The sequence below is a fragment of the Oryctolagus cuniculus genome, chromosome X (assembly GCF_051225735.1).
Source record: "Oryctolagus cuniculus isolate XC-2025 breed Fujian yellow rabbit chromosome X, ASM5122573v1, whole genome shotgun sequence".
NCBI classification, from domain to species: Eukaryota; Metazoa; Chordata; class Mammalia; order Lagomorpha; family Leporidae; genus Oryctolagus; species Oryctolagus cuniculus.
In genome coordinates, this window is record NC_142888.1 from 36507656 (window position 1) to 36530697 (window position 23042).

Genomic DNA, 23042 nt, shown 5'->3' on the forward strand with positions numbered 1-23042 from the left:
TTAAATGAATCATTTTAGAACTACAGAATGGTAGGTTAAAATGAACAATTGAAGCATAACATAGTAATTACATTGTACTGTTTACACTAATTCACTGCTTGTTAAAACATTTTTTTTTTGGACAGGCAGAGTGGACAGTGAGAGAGAGAGACAGAGAGAAAGGTCTTCCTTTGCCATTGGTTCACCCTCCAATGGCCGCTGCGGATGGCGCGCTGTGGCCGGCACACTGTGCTGATCCGAAGGCAGGAGCCAGGTGCTTATCCTAGTCTCCCACGCGGGTGCAGGGCCCAAGGAATCCGGCGCCCCAACGGGGACTAGAACCCGGTGTGAGCTGCAGTGCCAGCCAAAATATTTGGTTTTCAAAAATGTAACACAATTGAGCAGGTGTAGCTATTCTCATGTCACAAAAAACAGACTTTACATTTTTAAAAACTATAAAAAGAGACAAAGGCACAGAATGTCGATAAGCTGATCAATTAAGCAAGAAGATGTAGCAATTACAAATATATGTATCCAACATAGGACCACCAAAATTATAAAGCAAATACTAAACCTGGAGAGATAGACTCTAATACAGAAATAGTGGGCATTTCAACATTCCACTGTCTGATGTCTGGTGTTTCTCTTAATTGTTTCTTGCTGTGTGGCAGGCTTGCAGGTCGAGGCTGGTGGGCAGCCGCCATGGGCTTCTAGGCACTGCATTGGAATCACCAATCTCTGAAGCTTATTGTCTAGCTACTTTTACGTGCAGAACTTAAGCCCCATGTTGCTGGACAGGATTTTTCACCCCTCCTCAGCCAGTGGACACATCCAAGCTGTCCCTCAGTGGTGCTCTAGAAGTAGTGGCCCCACAGACTGGTTGGAGGCTATTGCAAGGAAGCACCGCAGGCCAGATGTGTCAGTACCAATGGTCTCAGAAGCCTTGTAGTAGACATTTCAGTCTTTCTGGCTCATATAGAGCCTATGAGGCATATTGTTCTGCTTTTTAAAAGAATACATTAGATATGGAAAAACAACATTGGCTCAAAGGTTATATGAAAATAACCCATGGGCTGAATTTGACTTGCAAGTCACGGTTTATGAGCACCTGTATTATATTTTGATTAGTGTATTTGAATACAGGTTGGGTGTTTTTTTGTACCAGCAGTATATTTTATAAAGAAGAGTTCTGCTGCACAGAATATATAATGTCCTGAAAAAGCCACCTTAACCCTCACAATGAGAAAAAGGCCAACAAGCTACAGTATCAGAAATGTGTGTGTGTGTGTGTGTGTGTGTGTATGTCTCAATGAGAGCTAAACAAGCAGCCATGTGAACTGACACAAAAGGGTGAGAAGCCCCGCTGAAGAGAGGTGGGCACACTAATTACTCTACCTCTGGCAAAACATGTGGAAGAAGTGACAGTTACAAAATAGGGGAGAAACTGAAAATTTAACATTCATAAACATGGGCTAAGAGAACTGAAATACCTGGAAACTTCAGACATAAGTGGCACTCCATTGGTCTGCAAGGGAAAGAGTGGAAGAATTTCAGGTGACCTGAGAGAGCCCCTCAGTGGCAAGAAACACTGCTTCCCCAGTACTTCTTTCTTGCTTTTTTTAAAAAATAAATTTCTATTGTGTATGCTTGCAGGTTATAACATGGAATACAAAGATAGTAAAATGGCTATTATAGTGAAGTGTTTCAACATATCTATCATCTCAGATTTTTGATCCAACAAGAGCAGCTAAAATCTACTTTTAATCAAAGATCCCTTACACAATACATTATTAACTATAATGGTCATGTTTTACATAGTACCTCTGTTTACTGGGTATCTAGACCTGTTCATCTTGCATATTTGCAATTTCCTATCCTTTGACCTACGGTTATTTATTTCACCACTCCTGATCCTTGCCCCTGGTAACCACTAAAGTTATTTTCTATTTCTGCATATTCAACATTTTTTTGGCTCCACATATAATTGAGATCATGGAATATTTATCTTTTGATTGCTGGAATGTTTAACTTAGCAGAAGGTCCAGCAGCTCCATCCATATTGCAACAAATGAAAGCATCTCCTCTTGTAAGGATGTCCTCTATCCCATTGTGTAAATGTACCATCCAAACGTTTCTCTTACAGAAACAAAGTAATGATCCATCGATAGGAGGACAGGAAACCTTCTCACTGAACCTCCCTGATGACTGTCAAGGGAAAGAAAGAAGGAAAGCTGTTTGTGCCTGCAGCTGGGGCAGAAAACACATTAACACACCACCCCACAGTGATATAAAGTAGAGAGACATGCTACCCTGGATAAGAGACAGAATTCTTTCTCTTCCAAAATATCCCTCAGTGATAAAAAGTTAGAATTTTTCCAACACAAGAGGAGGGTGAAAAGGAATGCTGAGAAAGGCCTGCTGCTCAGGGTAAAGCATAAAGATCCTTCTCAAGGCTGCGACTAAAGACTGACAACATCCCCTGCTTCCACCAATAGAGGTAGAAGTGACCATCTTGGGGAATCCCTCTGTGGACCAGGCATACAGGACCACTTAAAAGTCAGTAAGGGGCCAGCGCCGTGGCTCAATAGGCTAATCCTCCGCCTTGCCGTGCTGGCACACCAGGTTCTAGTCCCAGTCGGGGCGCCAGATTCTGTCCCGGTTGCCCCTCATCCAGGCCAGCTCTCTGCTGTGGCCAGGGAGTGCAGTGGAGGATGGCCCAAGTACTTGGGCCCTGCACCCCATGGGAGACCAGGAGAAGCACCTGGCTCCTGCCTTCAGATCAGCGCGGTGCGCCAGCCACAGTGCGCCAGCGCGGCAGCCATTGGAGGGTGAACCAATGGCAAAAGGAAGACCTTTCTCTCTGTCTCTCTCACTGTCCACGCCGCCTGTCAAAAAAAAAGTCAGTCAGGGGCAAGATCACTAAGATTCTCCAGCCCTTCAGATCCCATAGTAATAGCAGGCAGCACAGCCCACTAGGGGAGGAATTTGAAGTCTATTGTGTCCTGAAAATGTTTGCAACTACAGAAAAACACAACCAAAGACCAGATCTACTAATGACAACACTGGCTCAAACACCAACACTAATGACCCCGCTGATGAAGAAAAGAAAAAGCAGACACATTAAATACAGAGTAAGAAACTTAAGAGGTACAGTAGACTTCTTATCAGAATGTATGCCAGCCAGGTTTCTCTACCCAATTTTACTATTTTCAAAAAATGAATTTCAGAGGCCGATGTTGCAGCATAGCAGGGAAAGCTGCCACGCACAATGCCGCTATATCATATGGACATCAGTTCATATCCCAGCTGCTCAACTTCTGATCCAGATCCCAGGAAAACCAATTGGGAAAACCAATGCAGGATGGCCCATGTTTTGGGCCTCAGCTACCCATATGGGAGAAGCAGATGAAGCTCCTGGATCCTGGCTTCTCTCTGGTTCAGACCTAGCTGTTGTGGCCACGTGGGGAGAGAACCAAAGGATGCAAGAACTCCTTGTGTCTCCTTCTCTCTCTATAACTCTCAAATAAATAATCTTTTTAAAAAATGAAATAGAAAATTTAAAAAGAAGCAAAAAGCTACTGAAATTATTTTCTGATGAACACTATAAAATGTGGTAAGACAAATTCTTCAGTTAGATGGGAAAGTATATAAGAAGCAAATTTGGATACACAAAAAGGATTGAATCGTACTGGAAATGATAAAATTAAGGATAAATAAAAGTTTAAAAGATTTTTCCTTGTATGTAATTCTAAAAAGATAATTGACAGCTTTAAATAAAATTAGTAACATCATATTATGCAATTTACAAAACATGTAAAATAAAATGTAACAACAAAAAAGGGGAGGAAGGAAAATGAAATTAGATTGCTACACAGCACATATGGTGTAATATTATTTGAAGTCTAATTGTGAGTTACTATATTGTAATGTTTACAGCAAACACTAGAAAATAAAGATATTCAAAACTAATCCAATACAGATGAAAATAGGAAGAAACAGGAAAATGAATAAAATTGGTTGTGATAATTAACAAAAAATAACAAGATAGTTTTAAATGTTACCTGTTTCCAAACCAAATAAAATGTGCTTACATGTAACTATTAATGGATAGGGCTTGAGGCCGGCATGGTAGCACAGCAGGTTAAAGCCCTGGCCTGCAGTGCCAGCATTCCATATGGGCACCGGTTCTAGTCCTGGATGCTCTTCTTCCAATCCAGCTCTCTGCTATGGCCTGGGAAAGCAGTAGAAGATGGCCCAGGTGCTTGGGCCCCTGCACCCGCATAGGAGACCCTGGAGAAGCTCCTGGCTCATGCCTTCGGATCAGTGCAACTCTGGCCGTTGCAGCTATCTGGGGAGTGAACCAGCAGATGGAAGACATCTCTCTCTCTGTGTCTACCTCTCTCTGTAACTCTTTCAAATAAATAAAATAAATCTTAAAAAAAAGATAGGGCTTGCCTAATTGGATTTTTAAAAGGCAAAACTAAATTATGCACTGTTAATATAAACTGCACTTCAGGAATGAAGAAAAAAAGGAAGATGGAAAAATATTACATACAAATATCAATAAAAGGAATGCTGTAAGTGCTAAATTAATAACTTGAAAATCACACTTCATTAAAAGGTTAAAGTGAGACAATAATGACAGAGACATTAATTTAGAAGGCACAAAAACCATGAATATACATGCAACGTCAAAATACATGAACAGAAATATGAGAACCAAAAAAGAAGAAATAGATAAATACATGGTTATGGATAAATATTTCAGTATTCTCAGCAACTGGTAGATAGAGTGGACAATATTTAATGATATACAAAATCTTCAAAAATATTTGGAAATTCTATGCATATTATGAACAAATTATGAGTGGATTTCAAAAAAATATTCACCAAAAATTTTTAACTTTCAATACTGTTTTCTACAAACTTTAAAAGACCATCAGGGGATAGCCAGCGCTTCGGCTGACCTGGCTAATCCTCCACCTGCGGCGCCAGCACACCGGGTTCTAGTCCCGGTCAGGGCGGCAGATTCTGTCCAGGTTGCTCCTCTTCCAGTCCAGCTCTCTGCTGTGCCAGGGAGTGCAGTGGAGGATGGCCCAGGTCCTTGGGCCCTGTACCCGCATGGGAGACCAGCAGAAGCACCTGGCTCCTGGCTTCGGATCCATGCATCGCGCCACTGGGGGTGAACCAACGGAAGGAAGACCTTTGTGTCGCTCCCCCTCTTCACGGAGGAATGACACAGGACCCTGCGCTGTTCTTTTGTCTGCTCAGCCCTTCCCAGGTTTGCTGCTGGTCCTTCCCGGGTTGGCTGCCGTCCCTCCACCTCTGTGGAGGGGCGGGCCCCCCTGCCACTTTCCCCACTTCCGCAGGGGGAGCGGCACACCGCCGGCCGGCTCTCTGGGGGGGCTGCTCAGATGTTATCTGGATGTTCCCCTTAGATGTTCCTGGTGCATGTTGTTTCTTTCCTCCTTTATAGTCCTCTTCCACCAATCCCAACTCTGCTACCCACACGCCGAGTACGCTGCTCTCCTGCAATCAGGAGCAGGATCAGCTCCTGCAGGTTATTGGTCGAACTGGAGGCAGCTGTGTAAAAGTTGTTTACTCCTCTCCCAGCGCCATATTGGGGGAGAGCAGATGCATAGAATAAGTCTTAATTCCAGTAACTTAATCTGGTCCGAGTTGCTCCCCACACCTTTGTCTCTGTATCTCTCTCTCACTGTCTAACTCTGCCTGTCAAAAAAATTTTAAAAAGAAAAGAACATCAGGGGGCCGGCACCGTGGCTCATTTGGTTAATCCTCTGCCTGCGGCACTGGCATCCCATTTGGGCGCCCAGTTCTAGTCCCGGTTGCTCCTCTTCCAGTCCAGCTCTCTGCTGTGGCCCGGGAAGGCAGTGGAGGATGGCCCAAGTGCTTGGGCCCCTGCACCCGCATGGGAGATCAGGAAGAAGCACCTGGCTCCTGGCTTCAGATCAGCGTAGCTCCGGCAGTAGCAGCCAGTTCAGGGGTGAACCAACGGAAGGAAGACCTTTCTCTCTGTCTCTCTCTCTCTCACTATCTAACTATCTGTCAAATAAAAAAAAAAGACCATCATATATAAAGACTTGAACAACACTTCCTATCAACCTAACCTAATTGGAATTTACAGAACACAGGCTCTTCTCTAGGGCACTCAGAATGTTTACTAGAATAGTGCATATTGGTGCTGATAGCCAAATGTCAAAAAAATACAAAGGAATGAAACATTAAAAATATGTCCTCTGAACAAAAACAGTTAAAAAAACAAAACGGTTTTATAAAGACACATGGAAACAATACATATAGAAAATTAACATGGGCCAGTGCTATGGTGCAGCAGGTTAAAGTCCTGGCCTGAAGCACCAGCATCCCATATGGGCACCGGTTCTAGTCCTGGCTGCTCCTCTTCCTATCCAGCTCTCTGCTATGGCCTGGGAAAGCAGTAGAGGATGGCACAAGTGCTTGGGCTCCTGCACCCATGCGGGAGACCCAGAGGAAGCTCCTGTCTCCTGACTTCGGATCGGCTCAGCTCTGGCCATTGCAGCCATCTGGGGAGTGAACCAGCAGATAGAAGACCTCTCTCTTTAACTCTCTCTTTCAAATAAATAAAATAATTTTTTTAAAAAAAGAAAGAAAATTAACAATACTTATTAAGTAATATTTGGATTAAGATGTTGCAAGGCAAATTTTAAAATAGAACACAAAAGAAAATGCAAGTAAAAAGTAGGTAAAGAGGGCTAGCGCTGTATTGGATAAAGCAACTGCCTGCAGTGCAGGCATCCCAAATGGGTGCCAGTTCAAGTCCCAGCTGCACTACTTCTGATCCAGCTCCCTACTATGGCCTGGGAAAGCAGTGGAAGAGGGCTTAGGTCCTTGGGACCCTACACCCATGTGGGAGACTCAGAAAAAGTTCCTGGCTTCTGGCTTCAGGTCGGTTCAGCTCTGGGCTTTGTGGCAATTTGGGGAGTAAACCAGAAGATGGAAGACATCTTTTCTCTCTCTCTCTCTGACTCTAACTCTAACTTTCCAATAAAAAAATAAATCTTAAAATAAATAAAATAAATAAATAAATCTTAAAAAAGTGATTAAAAATAAAATTATAATATCAAAGGCTTATAATAGAAAGGAAGAGTGGCCAGCATTGTCGCACCAGGTGTTAAGTTGACACCTGCAACACTGGCATCCCATAAAAGCACTGTGTGGTCCAAGCTGCTCCACTTCCCATCCAGCTCCCTATTAATGTGCCTAGGAAAGCAACAGAAGATGGCTCAAGTTCTTAGGCCCCTGCACCCACGTAGGAGACTCAGATGGATTTCCAGGCTCTAGGTTTCAGCCTGACACAGCCCTAGTCATTGCAGACATGTGGAGACTGAACCAGTAGAGTTAAGATAGTCTCTCTCTCTCTCCACATTTCAAATAAAAAAAAAATATTCAAGAAAATAAAGAAAGAAAGGTCACAAAATCAATGACATAGGCTTTGAATTTAAAACTAGAAAAATAAGATCACATTATATTCAAAGCAATATGAAGGGAAAAATGATCAAAATATGAGTAACATTAATTTAAATTTCAGAAAATCAATACAAAAAACACCAAAACCAGAAGCTGTTTCTTTGAAAAGATCAAATTAATAAACAGCAACTGATGTGAGAGAGTGCAACACAGAAGAGAACACAAAGTACCAGTATCAGTAAATCCAGAGTATACAAATATAGATTCTATAGTTATAAATTGCATAACAGAGAAAATCATGGAATATATTATCTAAATTGTGTATTTTAAATGGAATGGGAAAACTACATCAATGACACTAACTAGGTAAGATAAGTCAAGAAGAAATAAATGGGGCCAGTGCTGTGGACCAATGGATTAAGCTGTTGCCTACAGCACCAGCATCATGTATGGACTCCAGTTCGAGTCCAGGAAGCTCCACTTGTAATCCAGCTCCCTGCTAATATGTCTGGGAAAGCAGCAAAAGAAGGTCCAAGTCCCTGGGCCCTTGCACCCTCATGGGAGACCCATAATATGCTCCTGACTCCTGGCTTCAGCCCGGCCTATCCCGTCATTGCAGCCATTTAGGGAGTGAAACAGTGGATGGAAGATCTCTCTTTCTCTTTTTTTTCTCTCTCTCTGTTAACTCTATCTTTCAAATCAATTTTAAAATCATTTTTGGAAAGGAAACAAGAAGAAGCAGATGACATATATAGTCTTTTATATGTTAAAGGAACTGAACGCACTAAAAGAAACCAAGATGGAACCAAAAAAGTAAAACAAAAAGTCTTTTCTCAAGCAAATTCAAGGATCTAGTGGTGTCACTGAAAAATTCTGCCAGTCATTTCTGGAAGAAATGATGACAGTTCTCTGAAAATTCTTCAGGATGATTGAAGAGAAGATCACACAGTCCAGAGCATGGGTTATGGATGGGTTATGACATCAGATACTGTGATGCCTGCATCCCATACCAAGTGCCAGTGAGCCCAGGTTGTTCCATTTGTGATACAACTACGTGCTAATGCACCTGGGAAAGCAATGAAAGGAGGCCCAAGTGCTTGGGTCCCTGCTATCCATGTGAGAGACCACAATGGAATTCCTGGCTACCGGCTTTAGCCTGGACCTGCCTTAGCCATTTCATGAAGTGTAAACCAATGAATGGAAGATCTTTCTCTCTGTTTCTCCCTTTCTCTTTCTGCCTTTCAAATAATCAAAATAAATCATTTTAAAAACTGTAGTGAAATAGCACTTCAAAACTAACAATACACAAAAAATTTAGTAATCCAACATAACTGAATAGGGAAAAAGAGTGCTGATTTTGACCACAAGAAGAAAACAGATCAAAGGCAAAATAACAGCATTCCCAGGGGAGAGGTAGAGAGAAGTTTCCAGGGGAAATTCTACAGACAGAAGAGAGATGCAGTGCAGCAGCATGGTCAGTAAAAATGCAAGCAGTGAGCAGGGACACCACCTGTAATTCCCACAGAAAGGGGCTAGTGAAGACCATCTTCTGGGAGTGAGGTGAAAGCAGACTGTGGCAGCCATGTCACTGGTAATATTACTTGAGGGAAAACCTTGCAGACTACACTGATCCTGAGTCTACCTGGATCGCTGGTGGAGGGCAGTATACTCAGCTAACACTGTGAAGGAAGAACACATTTCTTTATCCCTATCCCACCACAAGTGCACCCAGAGACCAGCAGGGAGAAAGCACCATCTTAAAGAGAGTATAGGCTGTGGTGGCTTGCATACCTGACTAGAGGATTTTATCAGAGGGATAAATCTGCATTTCCCATTTACTCTGAGACTGGCCCATAGGGTTGGCAGGGGGCTAGGCGTCCATTTAGGTCTGTGAGGTGCTGCCATTCCCTGACTCTATCACAGCCTCCAGGTTCAAACTACCAAGGCAGATCACCCACAGGCATGGAATGCCCCTGCTCTGTCCATGGATGGGGCAGGCTCAGAGGACTGAGAGTGGATACCCTGAACCCTGTGATTGTGGGAGGCTTGTGCACTATGACTGGGGGAATTCTGTGACTGCACAATAGGGCAAGCTGTATCGCCAGGAAATCACTGTGTCTGGCTTCAGAGGCTCATAATCCCAATTTCCTGGGGTGGGTCACTGCAGAGGGTTCTGAGCTCACACTGATGAACGCAAAGATCCATTGTGTGGTTTTGCACCTGCATTGGTGGAAGATTGTAGCAACTATGGGCTAACTCCAGACATTGACCACTTTGGAAGAGAGGTGATGAGGCCATGATTACACCAGTGATGTGATCATACTTTTCCCCACTGGTAACAACAGAGGAGATCTACCATGACTAATTTGGATGTCTCCCTGGAATTTGCCCCACCCTTGAACACTGACCAGAGTTCCCTGACCTCACTGGCCAACTCTCTGAAGAAAAAAGCAGACTCAACTAGGCCAGAGAGGGATACATAAAAGATAAAACACAAAAGAGAAAGCCAAAAAACACAGAAATACAAGAAAAAAGAACAAGGAAAGAAAATGATTCCACAAAAGGAACACAACACATCAATATTACAATGTGAAAACAGATTGATGAAAAGCCGACAAAAAACTTCAAAGGAATGAGCATAAACTTAGTCAAAAGCCCAGAAAGACATTCAAGAGATAAAGAAAGCCATACACCACATGGATGAAAAATTTTGCTGAGATACGAAGATATTAAAGAGAAAAATAAATTAAATATTAGAAATGAAAAATTCAGTATGTCAAATACAAAATACAGTACAAAACCTTAACAACAGACTAGGTGATACAGCAGAAAAGAATATTCAAGCTAAAAGACAAATCCTTAGAAATATCTCAGACAAAAAAAAAGAAAAATTAGAAAAACTGAAAATACTGTTGAAGATTTACAGGGTACTATTAAACAACCAAACATATGTGTCTTAGGAGTTCCTCAAGGAAGTGTGCAAAGAGAGAATGGATTATAAGGCCTGTTCAGAGAAATGATAGCAGAAAAGTTCCCTAATTGGGAGAAAGAAAGGGACATCCAAATACAGGGGGAAAAAAACAGAACTTCTAATACATGTGACAAGAAAAGATTATCACAACAATACATTGTATGAAAACTTTCAAAAGAAAAACATAACAAAAAAATTCCAAAATGTGCCCAAGAGATAATGACAGATTATCTTCTGAGGATCTCAAATTAGACTCACAGCTGATTTTTCTTCAGAAAGCATACAGGCTAAGAAAAAATGCAGAGAATGCAAGTCTTAAGAGAAAAAAAAAAAACTGTCAACCCAGATACTATACCCTGCAAAGCTCTCATTTATGAATTAAGGAGAAATAGAGAACTTCCATAACAAAAAGACACTGAAAGAAATTTTCACCACAGGTCCAGCCTTACAAATGATGATTAAGAATGAGCTACACACAGAAATATAGAAATGTAGTCAGCATTATGAAAGACTATGAAGGGCCAGCGCCATGGCTCAATAGGCTAATCCTCCGCCTTGCGGCACCGGCACACCGGGTTCTAGTCCGGGTCGGGGCGCCGAATTCTGTCCCGGTTGCACCTCTTCCAGGCCAGCTCTCTGCTGTGGCCAGGGAGTGCAGTGGAGGATGGCCCAAGTACTTGGGCCCTGCACCCGCATGGCAGACCAAGAGAAGCACCTGGCTCCTGGCTATGGATCAGCGCGATGCGCCGGCTGCAGCACACTGGCCATGGTGGCCATTGGAGGGTGAACCAACGGCAAAGGAAGACCTTTCTCTCTGTCTCTCTCTCACTATCCACTCTGCCTGCGAAAAACAATTGAAATCATACCACGTATCTTTTCTGACCACAATGGAATGAAACTGGCAATTAACAATTTAAAAATCTTTAGAAAATATACAAACACATGGAAAGTGAACACTTGCTACTGAATGAACAGTGGGTCACAGAAGAAACCAAAAGAGAAATAAAAAGAATCATCAGAAATTACTACAAGGACTTGTATGCCAGCAAACAAGAAAATCTATCAGAAATGGATAGATTCCTGGACACATGCAATCTACCTAAATTGAACCATGCAGACATAGAAAACCTAAATAGACAAATAACTGAAACAGAAATTGAAACAGTAATAAAGGCCCTCCCAACAAAGAAAAGCCCAGGACCAGATGGATTCCCTGCTGAATTCTACCAGACATTTAAAGAAGAACTAATTCCATTTCTTCTCAAACTATTCAGAACAATCGAAAAAGAGGGAATCCTCCCAAATTCTCTCTATGAAGCCAGCATCACCTTAATCCCTAAGCCAGAGAAAGATGCAGCACTGAAAGAAAATTATAGACCAATATCCCTGATGAACATAGACGCAAAAATCCTCAATAAAATTCTGGCCATTAGAATACAACAACACATCAGGAAAATCATCCACCCAGACCAAGTGGGATTTATCCCTGGTATGCAGGGATGGTTCAACATTCGCAAATCAATCAATGTGATTCACCACATTAACAGACTGCAGAAGAAAAACCATATGATTATCTCAATAGAAGCAGAGAAAGCATTCGATAAAATTCAACACCCTTTCATGATGAAAACTCTAAGCAAATTGGGTATAGAAGGAACATTCCTCAATATAATCAAAGCAATTTATGAAAAACCCACGGCCAGCATCCTATTGAATGGGGAAAAGTTGGAAGCATTTCCACTGAGATCTGGCACCAGACAGGGATGCCCACTCTCACCACTGCTATTTAACATAGTTATGGAAGTTTTAGCCAGAGCCATCAGACAAGAAAAAGAAATTAAAGGAACAAATTGAGAAGGAAGAAGTCAAAATATCCCTCTTTGCAGACGATATGATTCTTTACTTAGAGGATCCAAAGAACTCTACTAAGAGACTATTAGAACTCATAGAAGAGTTTGGAAAAGTGGCAGGATATAAAATCAATGCACAAAAATCAACAGCCTTTGTATACACAAGCAATGCCATGGCTGACAAAGAACTTCTAAGATCAATCCCATTCACAATAGCTACAAAAACAATCAAATACCTTGGAATAACCTTAACCAAGGATGTTCAAGATCTCTACGATGAAAATTACAAAACCTTAAAGAAAGAAATAGAAGAGGATACCAAGAAATGGAAAAATCTTCCATGCTCATGGACTGGAAGAATCAACATCATCAAAATGTCCATTCTCCCATTAGCAATTTATAGATTCAATGCAATACCAATCAAGATACCGAAGACCTTCTTCTCAGATCTGGAAAAAAATGGTTCTGAAATTCATATGGAGACACAAGAGACCTCGAATAGCTAAAGCAATCTTGTACAACAAAAACAAAGCCGGAGGCATCACAATACCAGATTTCAGGACATACTACAGGGCCGTTGTAATCAAAACAGCATGGTACTGGTACAGAAACAGATGGATAGACCAATGGAATAGAATTGAAACACCAGAAATCAACCCAAACATCTACAGCCAACTTATATTTGATCAAGGATCTAAAACTAATTCCTGGAGCAAGGACAGTCTATTCAATAAATGGTGCTGGGAAAACTGGATTTCCACGTGCAGAAGCATGAAGCAAGACCCCTACCTTACACCTTACACAAAAATCCACTCAACATGGATTAAAGACCTAAATCTAAGACCTGACACCATCAAGTTATTAGAGAACATTGGAGAAACCCTTCAAGATATTGGCACAGGCAAAGAATTTCTGGAGAAGACCCAGGAGGCACAGGCAGTCAAAGCCAAAATCAACTATTGGGATTGCATCAAATTGAGAAGTTTCTGTACTGCAAAAGAAACAGTCAGGAGAGTGAAGAGACAACCGACAGAATGGGAAAAAATATTTGCAAACTATGCAACAGATAAAGGGTTAATAACCAGAATCTACAAAGAGATCAAGAAACTCCACAAAAACAAAACCAACAACTCACCTAAGAGATGGGCCAAGGACCTCAATAGACATTTTTCAAAAGAGGAAATCCAAATGGCCAACAGACACATGAAAAAATGTTCAGGATCACTAGCAATCAGGGAAATGCAAATCAAAACCACAATGAGGTTTCACCTCACCCTGGGTAGAATGGTTCACATACAGAAATCTACCAACAACAGATGCTGGCGAGGATGTGGGGAAAAAGGGACACTAACCCACTGTTGGTGGGAATGCAAACTGGTCAAGCCACTATGGAAGTCAGTTTGGAGATTCCTCAGAAACCTGAATATAAACCTACCATACAACCCAGCCATCCCACTCCTTGGAATTTACCCAAAGGAATTTAAATTGGCAAACAAAAAAGCGGTCTGAACCCTAATGTTTATTCCAGCTCAATTCACAATAGCCAAGACCTGGAACCAACCTAAATGCCCATCAACGGTAGACTGGATAAAGAAATTATGGGATATGTACTCTTTAGAATACTATACCGCAGTAAGAAACAACGAAATCCAGTCATTTGCAACAAAATGGAGGAATCTAGAACACATCATGCTGAGTGAAATAAGCCAGTCCCAAAGGGACAAATACCATATGTTCGCCCTGATCGGTGACAACTGACTGAACACCAACAAGGAAACCTGTTGAAGTGAAATGGACACTATGAGAAACGGTGACTTGATCAGCATAGCCCTGTTAATGAACAGCTTAATACATTATCCCTCTTAGTTTTTTTGTCTGTTCTACTTAATATGACTGGTTTAATTCTGTAATTAATACACAGTTATTCTTAAGTGTTGAAATTTAACTGAAATGTGATCCCTGTTAAACATAAGAGTGGGGATAAGAGAGGGAAGAGATGTACAATTTGGGACATGCTCAAGCTGACTTGCCCCAAATGGTAGAGTTAGAAACATACCAGGAGACTCCAATTCAATCCCATCAAGGTGGAATGTACCAATGCCATCTCACTTGTCCAAGTGATCAATTTCAGTTCACAATTGATCATAATGAAAGGACTAAGAGTCAAAGGGAGCACATAAACAAGTCTAGTACCTGCTAATACTAACCGCTGGAATAAATAAAGGGGAGAGTGATCCAACATGGGAAGCGAGATACTCAGCAGACTCATAGAATGGCAGATGTCCTAAACAGCACTCTGGCCTCAGAATCAGCCCTAAAGGCATTCGGATCTGGCTGAAAAGCCCATGAGAGTATTTCAGGCATGGAAAGCCAAGACACTCTGGCAAAAAAAAAAAAAAAATTACCTAAATGAGGGATCTCTGTGAGTGAGATCCCAGTTTAAAGAACAGGTCTTCAAAGGAGGTACCTTTCTCTGAAGGGAGGAGAGAACCTCCACTTTGACTATGACCTTGTCTAAACAAGATAAGAGTCGGAGAACTCAAGGGGCTTCCATAGCCTTGGAAACTCATGACTGGAGCATAGGGAGATTACTGATGCCATAAACAGGAGTGTCGATTTGTAAAGTCAACAACAGGAGTCACTGTGCACTTACTCCTCATGTAGGATCTCTGTCCTTAATGTGCTGTACATTGAGATTTGATGCTATAATGAGTACTCAAACAGTATATTTCACTTTGTGTTTCTATGGGGGTACAAACTGTTGAAATCTTTACTTAATGTATACTAAACTGAACTTCTGTAAAAAAAGAAAAAAAGAAATTATCAATTCCCAACTTGACTCTCACTGGGATTAAACATGACAATAGGTCTGATCTGATTTCATCATCATTTTAAAAATCATCTATTATTTTTCACTTTATGTTTCTGTGTGGGAGCAAACTGTTGAAATCTTTACTTAATATATGCTAAACTGATCTTCTGTATATAAAGAGAATCGAAAATGAATCTTGATGTGAATGGAAGGGGAGAGGGAGTGGGAAAGGGGAGGGTTGTGGGTGGGAGGGACGTTATGGGGGGGAAGCCATTGTAATCCATAAGCCGTACTTTGGAAATTTATATTCATTAAATAAAAGTTAAAAAAAATAAGATTATTTTAAAGACTTAATTGAAAACTATTACTAATCATATCACTGTGTTCCTAGCATAAATATATCAGAGTCCAAACTGAGACTAGCATATATGTGCTGATTTTTACAGTAAAATATTGAGGTAATTCAATAGGAAAAGGCATTTTATTGAAGGAAAAGTGTTTAAACAGTAAGAATTCAGCATGCAAACACACAAACCTCTGACATTCTTTCACATATTTAACAAATAAGTCCAAAAGAACCAGATACATAAATGTAATATCCCATTTTATACAACTTCTATAGAATATCAGAGAATGTATGAAAATTTCTTAGGATTCAAAAATCAGAAGCTATGAATTAGAAAATGTATCAAGTTTAATAAATAAAAGTGTTCCTCTTTAAAAGATACTAAGAACATGAAAAGAAAGCACATAAACTAGAAAAAATACATATCATATCTGGAATTTTCACATCATGTTTCTAGGAAAGAAAATATGTACTTTGACTTTACATAAGAGTTAGGAATTTCATTTCAGAGATAAATTTACAGTATAACTCAGTAATATTAGTGCTACAGAATTCTAGACAGACTTTCAACGGAAATGAGAACTTCTGCACCCAAGAGGACTCCTAATGAAATGCTCACAGGAGCTTCCCTTATATCAGGCAAACTTTGTAATCACCAAAATGTTTAACAATTGCTAAAGGATAAATAAACTGAGGTAGACTCATGTAATGCAACACCACTCAGTAATGAAAAGTAACAAATTACCAATGCATGTACAGCTCAACTATATCTCAAAAGTGAATTCAAATTAAAGAAACCTAACATAAAAGATCAAATACTGTGATTTCTCCCAGACAAGTAGTAACCAGGCCCAACCCTGCTTAGCTTCCAAGATCAGATGAGATCAGGCATGAACACGTTACTTGCGTTTCAGCAGGGACACAGCTTGTCACATGAAGAGAATGAAAAGGCAGAGAGACAGGCGGAAAACTAACAAAAGCAACTGCAATAAAGAGAAAGGAAGTTTGGCTGTGAGAAGATGTGGAGGGGGTAGGATGGAGTAAGCTTGTAAAAAGATTCAAGTACTGGGAAAAGGAAGGAGGAGAAAATAACTTCCTGGGTTATATAATGTTACACAATTTCAATCATATTGACCATTCCAGATGTGTCACTGAAGCTAAGTTCTGGTTGTTCTATGCAGGTAAAAATTCAGGATGGAAGGAAAGTTTAGAATCCCTTCAGCTTTCTGAGGAGAGTGGGAATTTCTTTACGCAGGTCTGCCCTTTTGTGCAGCCTGCCTCCTCAAAAAGTATTTCACATCCTTTAGTTAAAATTTGCACCCGAAAATGGAGTTGGAATGGGGATGCTGTGTTGCCCAAACCCTCCAGCTTCAGGGCTGACATAAGGAAGAGCAGTTGGGGGAAAAGGAAGTTAAGGAATAAAATTACAATCTGCTCCCATCCCCTACTCAAACTCATACCCAGGGATAGACTGAAATATACAGGGAAAACCAGACAGCTGATCTCATTATCAGGGATCCCCATGCAGACCCTGCTGGACAGACACAGTAGGTGAGAAGGCTGAAACGGAGGACAGGAGGGTCTTTATGCTCCTAGAGAGAGAGACAGGATTCAATGAACAGCCAGAGGCAACGCAGAAACATAGTGGGAGGTGTTTTTGAGAACATAAACTTATAGGACAGCCTCCACCACCACCCACCACCGACCACCCACCCAAGCAGAAATGAGAGATGATATAAGGAGCACCTACAGATGACTGGCTGATCAAGGGCAGAGCTCGGTGCAGATGAGTTTGGAGAGGAGCTGGAATAAAGGAAAGACACTCTAACATAGGAAACCAGGCAAGAAGCTGTGCAGGTGGGCTAGAATCTCCATGTTGTGGAAGCCCACGTGCTCCAACTCACAGTACAGGTATTTTCCAAAGCTCTATGTTTTCTCACTCAGGCTCAGCAATATCTGCTCAATTGAGCTCTGAGCATAGACAGCTGCCAATGGTGTACACACATCACACTAGCTGCTGTAGCAGGGGCTGCTGGGAAAGTGATGTCATCCACTGAAATGATGTGAGGAGCTGGCATCCACAATGTCCACAGAGGTCCTCTCAGAATCCAACCTCCATAGGATGGGTTGATTCAGAAGCAGCGCAGATAGTCCAACCCCTCCATCAAACATTACCTCCCAGTAGTGACAGCTAGAGAATGACAGCCAGAGCTAAGTCCTGGGACCCCAGTACACAACAGTTAGCTGAGGGCTGAGAACGTGTAGGGATGGTCAAAAACCTCCTGCCGCCTCTCCACCAGGTGGATCACAGGAATCGGTGGACAGATTCGGAGCCAGAGGAGCTGCATCAGGATCTGGCTTCAGGTTCACTCTTGTATCCTTACAGAACACTCGGCTCATTTTCCTCACGATGGCGTCTGTCCTGAAGTCATCACCAAGGGGTTGGGATATTTCAGGGGGAAAGATCTTTGGGGGCTGCTGCAATACCTCTTGACACTTTTTGAGAGTCTCCTGGAGAAGCAGTAGGCCTCCCTGCTGGCTCCGCTCCTGGACCTCAGCCAGCAGGCCACTCAGTTTGGTAAACTGCTCTGAGAAGTGGTTGACATTGGCTCTAGCTCTTCCCATCTTTGCTTTGTACATCTCTTGGATGAGCCACTGCAGATGTGCCTGCTCTTCCTCCAAAAACTCGGTCAGCTGCCCAAACTCGGAGGCTGCACCTGCCAGCTCTAAATCCATCTGGCTGTTTAGCTCTGCCAACCGCCTCTCCTCCTCGGCTTTCATGTCCTGTAGCTCCCCCAGGTGCTTCCTTAGGGGTTCCAGATGCCCCTGCAACTTGGCCTTGTACCCCTGCACCACCTCCTCCACCGGCACCACACTGTGCTGTTTGTGCCTCCGAGATTCACGGCAAACCACACAGATGGCCTCTTCGTCTACCTTGCAGAAGAGCGTCAGGGCTTCTTGGTGTTTGGGACACATGGCCTGCTCATTTACATGGCTCCCTTGGGCAGGGTTTGGGTGCATCTGCCGAATCACCTGCACCATGTTGGCCAGCTGCAGGTTGGGGCGGAAGCTCCACCGATGGAAACTCTTTCGGCACTGGGGGCAAGTGAAGCACCTCCGAAGCTCTGGAGGAGGAGACAGTGGGGCGGCGGGGTCCAGCTCCTCTTCCTCACCCTCTGCCAGAACTTCCTCCTCATCCTCCCAACTGAGGTGCTCCTCCTGCATGTCCACTACGTCCTGATCTTCCTCTTCCTCCTCCTCCTCCCCCCACACGGAATCCCAGTTGGACTCCCTGTTTCCAATGGGCCCCTCAAACTCCTCCTCCATGGCACGCTGCAAGTCATCATCCACAATGGGCGTTTCCAATCCAACACTGGCCCCCACAGTCTCCTCAATGTCTTCCTCTTCCTCCTCCTCCCCCTCCTCCCCCTCCTCCCCCTCCTCCCCCTCCTCCTCTTCCCATTCTAACTCCTCTCCGTCCTCATCCTGCCTGAACCACAACTGAGTTATACACACTCGGCAGAAGTTGTGCCCACAGCGGATGGACACAGGGTCTGTGAAGTAATCGAGGCAGATGGCGCACACTGCCTCCTCCTGCAGGGTCTTCACAGGGTTAGGAATCTTCGCAGTGGTATCCATCTTCCCGCCCCGTCAGCCAGGTTAGTCCTGAGGTGGCAGAGGGCAGAGGGGCAGAAGCCCTGGCGGCCAGGCCCACCTCCAGCCCTGCCTCTCCACCCCTCGTCCCAAGCACAGCCCGCAAACTGTCCTCCTGAAAACTCACACCTTCATGCAGAGTTCTCAGCTCGCTGATGACGACCGAGTCTCAGCCAGATGAAACAGCCGAGTGCCTCCACCAAAGTCCCCCAGGTAGCCCTGAGTGAAAATCCGCCTTCACCATCTGTCTTCTGGACTCCTCACCAATCCCCAACACTTCGCTTCCGGCCTCCTCCCCCACACTTCCGGTGAGTGAGCCCTGCCTCCTCACCAATCCCCGCCCCTTCACTTCCGGCCTCCTCCCCCACACTTCAGGTGTGTGAGCCACCCCGGAGTTCCTTCTCTGGGTGGCTTTTCTTCCTCCCCACGGTCTCCCATGGAAACAGGAAACAGTGTGGAGACGCTCTACAGATGCTCGGGAACAGAGCGGGAAGGCTAGAACTGGAGGCCCAGGTCTCTGTGCTAAGGAAGGTTTGGGCAGCAGATGGACTAGAACCATCTCCCCGTCCCCCGCCACTGAGGAGGAGCTGTGGGGTGTGTTGGGAGCCTTGTGTGGCCGTCAGCTCTCGGTGCCCTCATGGGGTTGGCTGCATCTAAGAAAACAGTGTAGTCAAATCCTCTGACACTTTTTAACAATTGCAAAAGAAAGATTTATTTTTATTTCAAAGGCCAGTGTACGAAGAGAGAGGGAGAGACAAAGAGAGATTCCACTTGTTGGTTTACCCCCACAATGGCCACAATCACTGCGGCTGGGCCAGGCTGAAGCTAGGAACCTGTTATTTCACCCATATCTCCCACATGAGTGGTAAGAGCCCACGTGTTTGGGGTATATTCTGCTGCTTTCCCAGGTGCATAAGCAGGCAGCTGGATCAAAAATGGAGCAGCCAGAACTTGAGCTGGAACTGGGTTGCTGGTGCTGCTGGCTGTGGCTTATCTACTACACCACAATGCCAGCACCAAGAGAAGATTCTTATGGAGACTACAGAAAAAGAAACAAATGACACATAAAGATGTCACAATACAATTGGCAGCACACTAATTGGCAAAAAAAAAAAAAAAAAAAAAAACCTTTTAAAGGTCACAAGGAAGTGAGATGAGATTTTTCTTGTTACTTAGGGAGAAAACTGCTAACTAGAAACACTGTATATAACAAAACATCCTTTATATATCCTTTAGACATGTAAAGATATCCTTTAGATATGTAAGAAAGATAGATATTGGGAGGGCAGACAAAAGCTGAGAGAACTTATCACCACCAGATCTGTCTTACAACTAGTGGTAAAGGGAGAGAGTTCTTCAAAGCAAATGATGAAGATGAAAATAATAGGATCTAGACAAGGCATTGGCAAGAGTAAATATACGTAAAGGTAATTAAAAATGAATCTTAATGAAGAATGGGATGGGAGAGGGAGTGGGAAGTGCGATGGTTTGGGGGTGGGAGGGTTGGTATGGGGGAAGAACTGCTATAATCCAAAAGTTGTACTTACAAAATTTATATTCATTAAATAAAAGCTTTCTATTAAAAAAGAGTAAATATACAGATGAATTCAGAATTCTCTAATAGGGTAAACATTATGCATAAAACAGTCATATCTCAAATATGAAGACTAAGTTAATATAGTAATAGGCAGGGAATGGGTCTTAAAATTCAAAATGGGGTGAAGAATGAAGAGCAAATGTACAGTTTTTTTTTAATCTTTTTTTTAATTTTTTTTATTTATTGACAGGCAGAGTGGACAGTGAGAGAGAGAGAGACAGAGAAAAAGGTCTTCCTTTGACGTTAGTTCACCCTCCAATGGCCGCCGCGGCAGGCGTGCTGCAGCCAGCGCATCGCGCTGATCCGAAGGCAGGAGCCAGGTGCTTCTCCTGGTCTCCCATGGGGTGCAGGGCCCAAGCACTTGGGCCATCCTCCACTGCACTCCTGGACCACAGCAGAGAGCTGGCCTGGAAGAGGAGCAACCGGGACAGAATCTGGCACCCCAACCAGGACTAGAACCCGGGGTGCCAGCGCCACAGGCAGAGGATTAGCCTATTGAGCCGCGGCGCCGGCCTAACGTAAATAAATATTTATTTACTTATTTATTTTACTCTTCATTTTCTATCTTTATTGTCCATGTATAGTTTATATCATTTGAAAATAGATTTTTATACCAAAAAATAATTAGTAACCATGTGGTAACAACAATGAAACATACAATACACTTAAAAAAATAATAATAAACAACATGTCAGAACACTACTGGAGAAAATTACCTAACTACAAAAAAAAATCAACGTTGAAGAAAGAAAGAAAAAAAAGTACAGTAAACTAGAAAATGAGTATCAAAATGGCAGGCATAAGAGATTGCATACCAGTAATTATCTTAAAAATGAAGATTGAATTCTCCAATTGGAAGGCATATAATGAATGGATTTAAAAAAAAAAAAAAACTGGGCTGGCGCTGTGACATAGCAGGTAAAGTCGCCGCCTGCAGTACCTGCATCCCATGTGGGCACAGGTTCTAGTCCTGGCTGCTACTCTTCCAATCCAGCTCTCTGCTGTGGCCTGGGAAAGCAGTGGAAGATGGCCCAAGTCCTTGGGCCCCTGCACCTGCGTGGGAGGCCTGGAGGAAGCTCCTGGCTCCTGGCTTTGGATCAGTGCAGCTCTGGCCATTGCAGCCAGCTGAGGAGTGAACCAGCAGATGGAAGACATCTCTCTCTCTCTATCTCTGCCTCTCCTTCTTTCTGTGTGTAACTCTGACTTTCAGGTAAATAAATAAATCTTAAAAAAAAAAAAAGACCTAACTATATAATTACTAGTGTCACTAGGACACATTTTCAAGGACACTCATAGATTCAAAGAAAAAGAATGAAATAAGATATTCCACGCAAATGGATTCTTAAAGGAAACAAGAGTAGCAATACTTAAAACAGATGAAGTTTAAGTCAAAAAAATAAAAATAAGAATAATGATAGATGCCCTATTACATTCCCACTCTTAATTTTTACAGATCTATTTTCAGTTTACTTAATGATTGTATAGTTAACCCTACACTAAGTAAAAGAATTCAACAAATAGTATGAAGAGAGGAGGAGGAAGGATTTAGAGTGTGGGTGGGAGGGAAGGTAGGGGGGGAGTGTCAATATGTTTGTAAATTTGTATATATGAAAAACATGAAACTTGCTTAACTTAAACAAATTTTTTTAAAAAAGAAAGTGTATTCGCTATGACCAAGTGGGACTCATCCTAGGGATACAAGGATGTTTCAGCTTACACAAATCAGTAAGTAAGATAAACCACATAAACAAAATGAAGGACAAAAGTCATAGTGTCATCTTAATAAATGTAAAAAGACACTTGATACAATCACCTCTTCATGATAAAAGTTCTCAAGAAATTCTGTGTAGAAGCAACGTGACTGAACATGATATACACCATATATAACAAACCAGTCACTGACATCAAATGAAATGGGCAAACACTGAAGGATTTCTCTCTAAGATCTGGATTAAGACAATGAGACCCAGTTTTATAATTTTTAGCCAACAGAATACTGAAATTCCAAGCCTGAGTAATTTTGCAAGAGAAAGAATAAAGAATATCCAATCTGGAAAGGAGAAAGTCAATTCTGTCAGTTTGCAAATCCATGATCTATAGAAAATCTCAAAGACTCCGCCAAAATACTGTTAGTGTTAATAAACACAATCATCAGAACAGCAAGATATAAAGGCAGCATATAATAAATAGTTACATTTTATACATAAATAATGAGATAACTGAAAAAGAAACCAAGAAATAAATGCCATCTACAATAGCTCCAAAAAATTATACCTAGGAATAAATTTTATTGAAGGGTGAAAGACACCTATAATGAAAACCACAAAACATTCATGAAAGAAATTGATCACAAAAAATGAAAAAAA

General features: G+C 42.3%; 1 pseudogene; it reads right to left on the reverse strand.

Annotated features, from left to right (window-relative positions):
- Positions 1-15541: 15541 nt before the first annotated feature.
- Positions 15542-20255, reverse strand: LOC100337849 (E3 ubiquitin-protein ligase TRIM41 pseudogene; annotated as a pseudogene).
- Positions 20256-23042: the final 2787 nt, after the last annotated feature.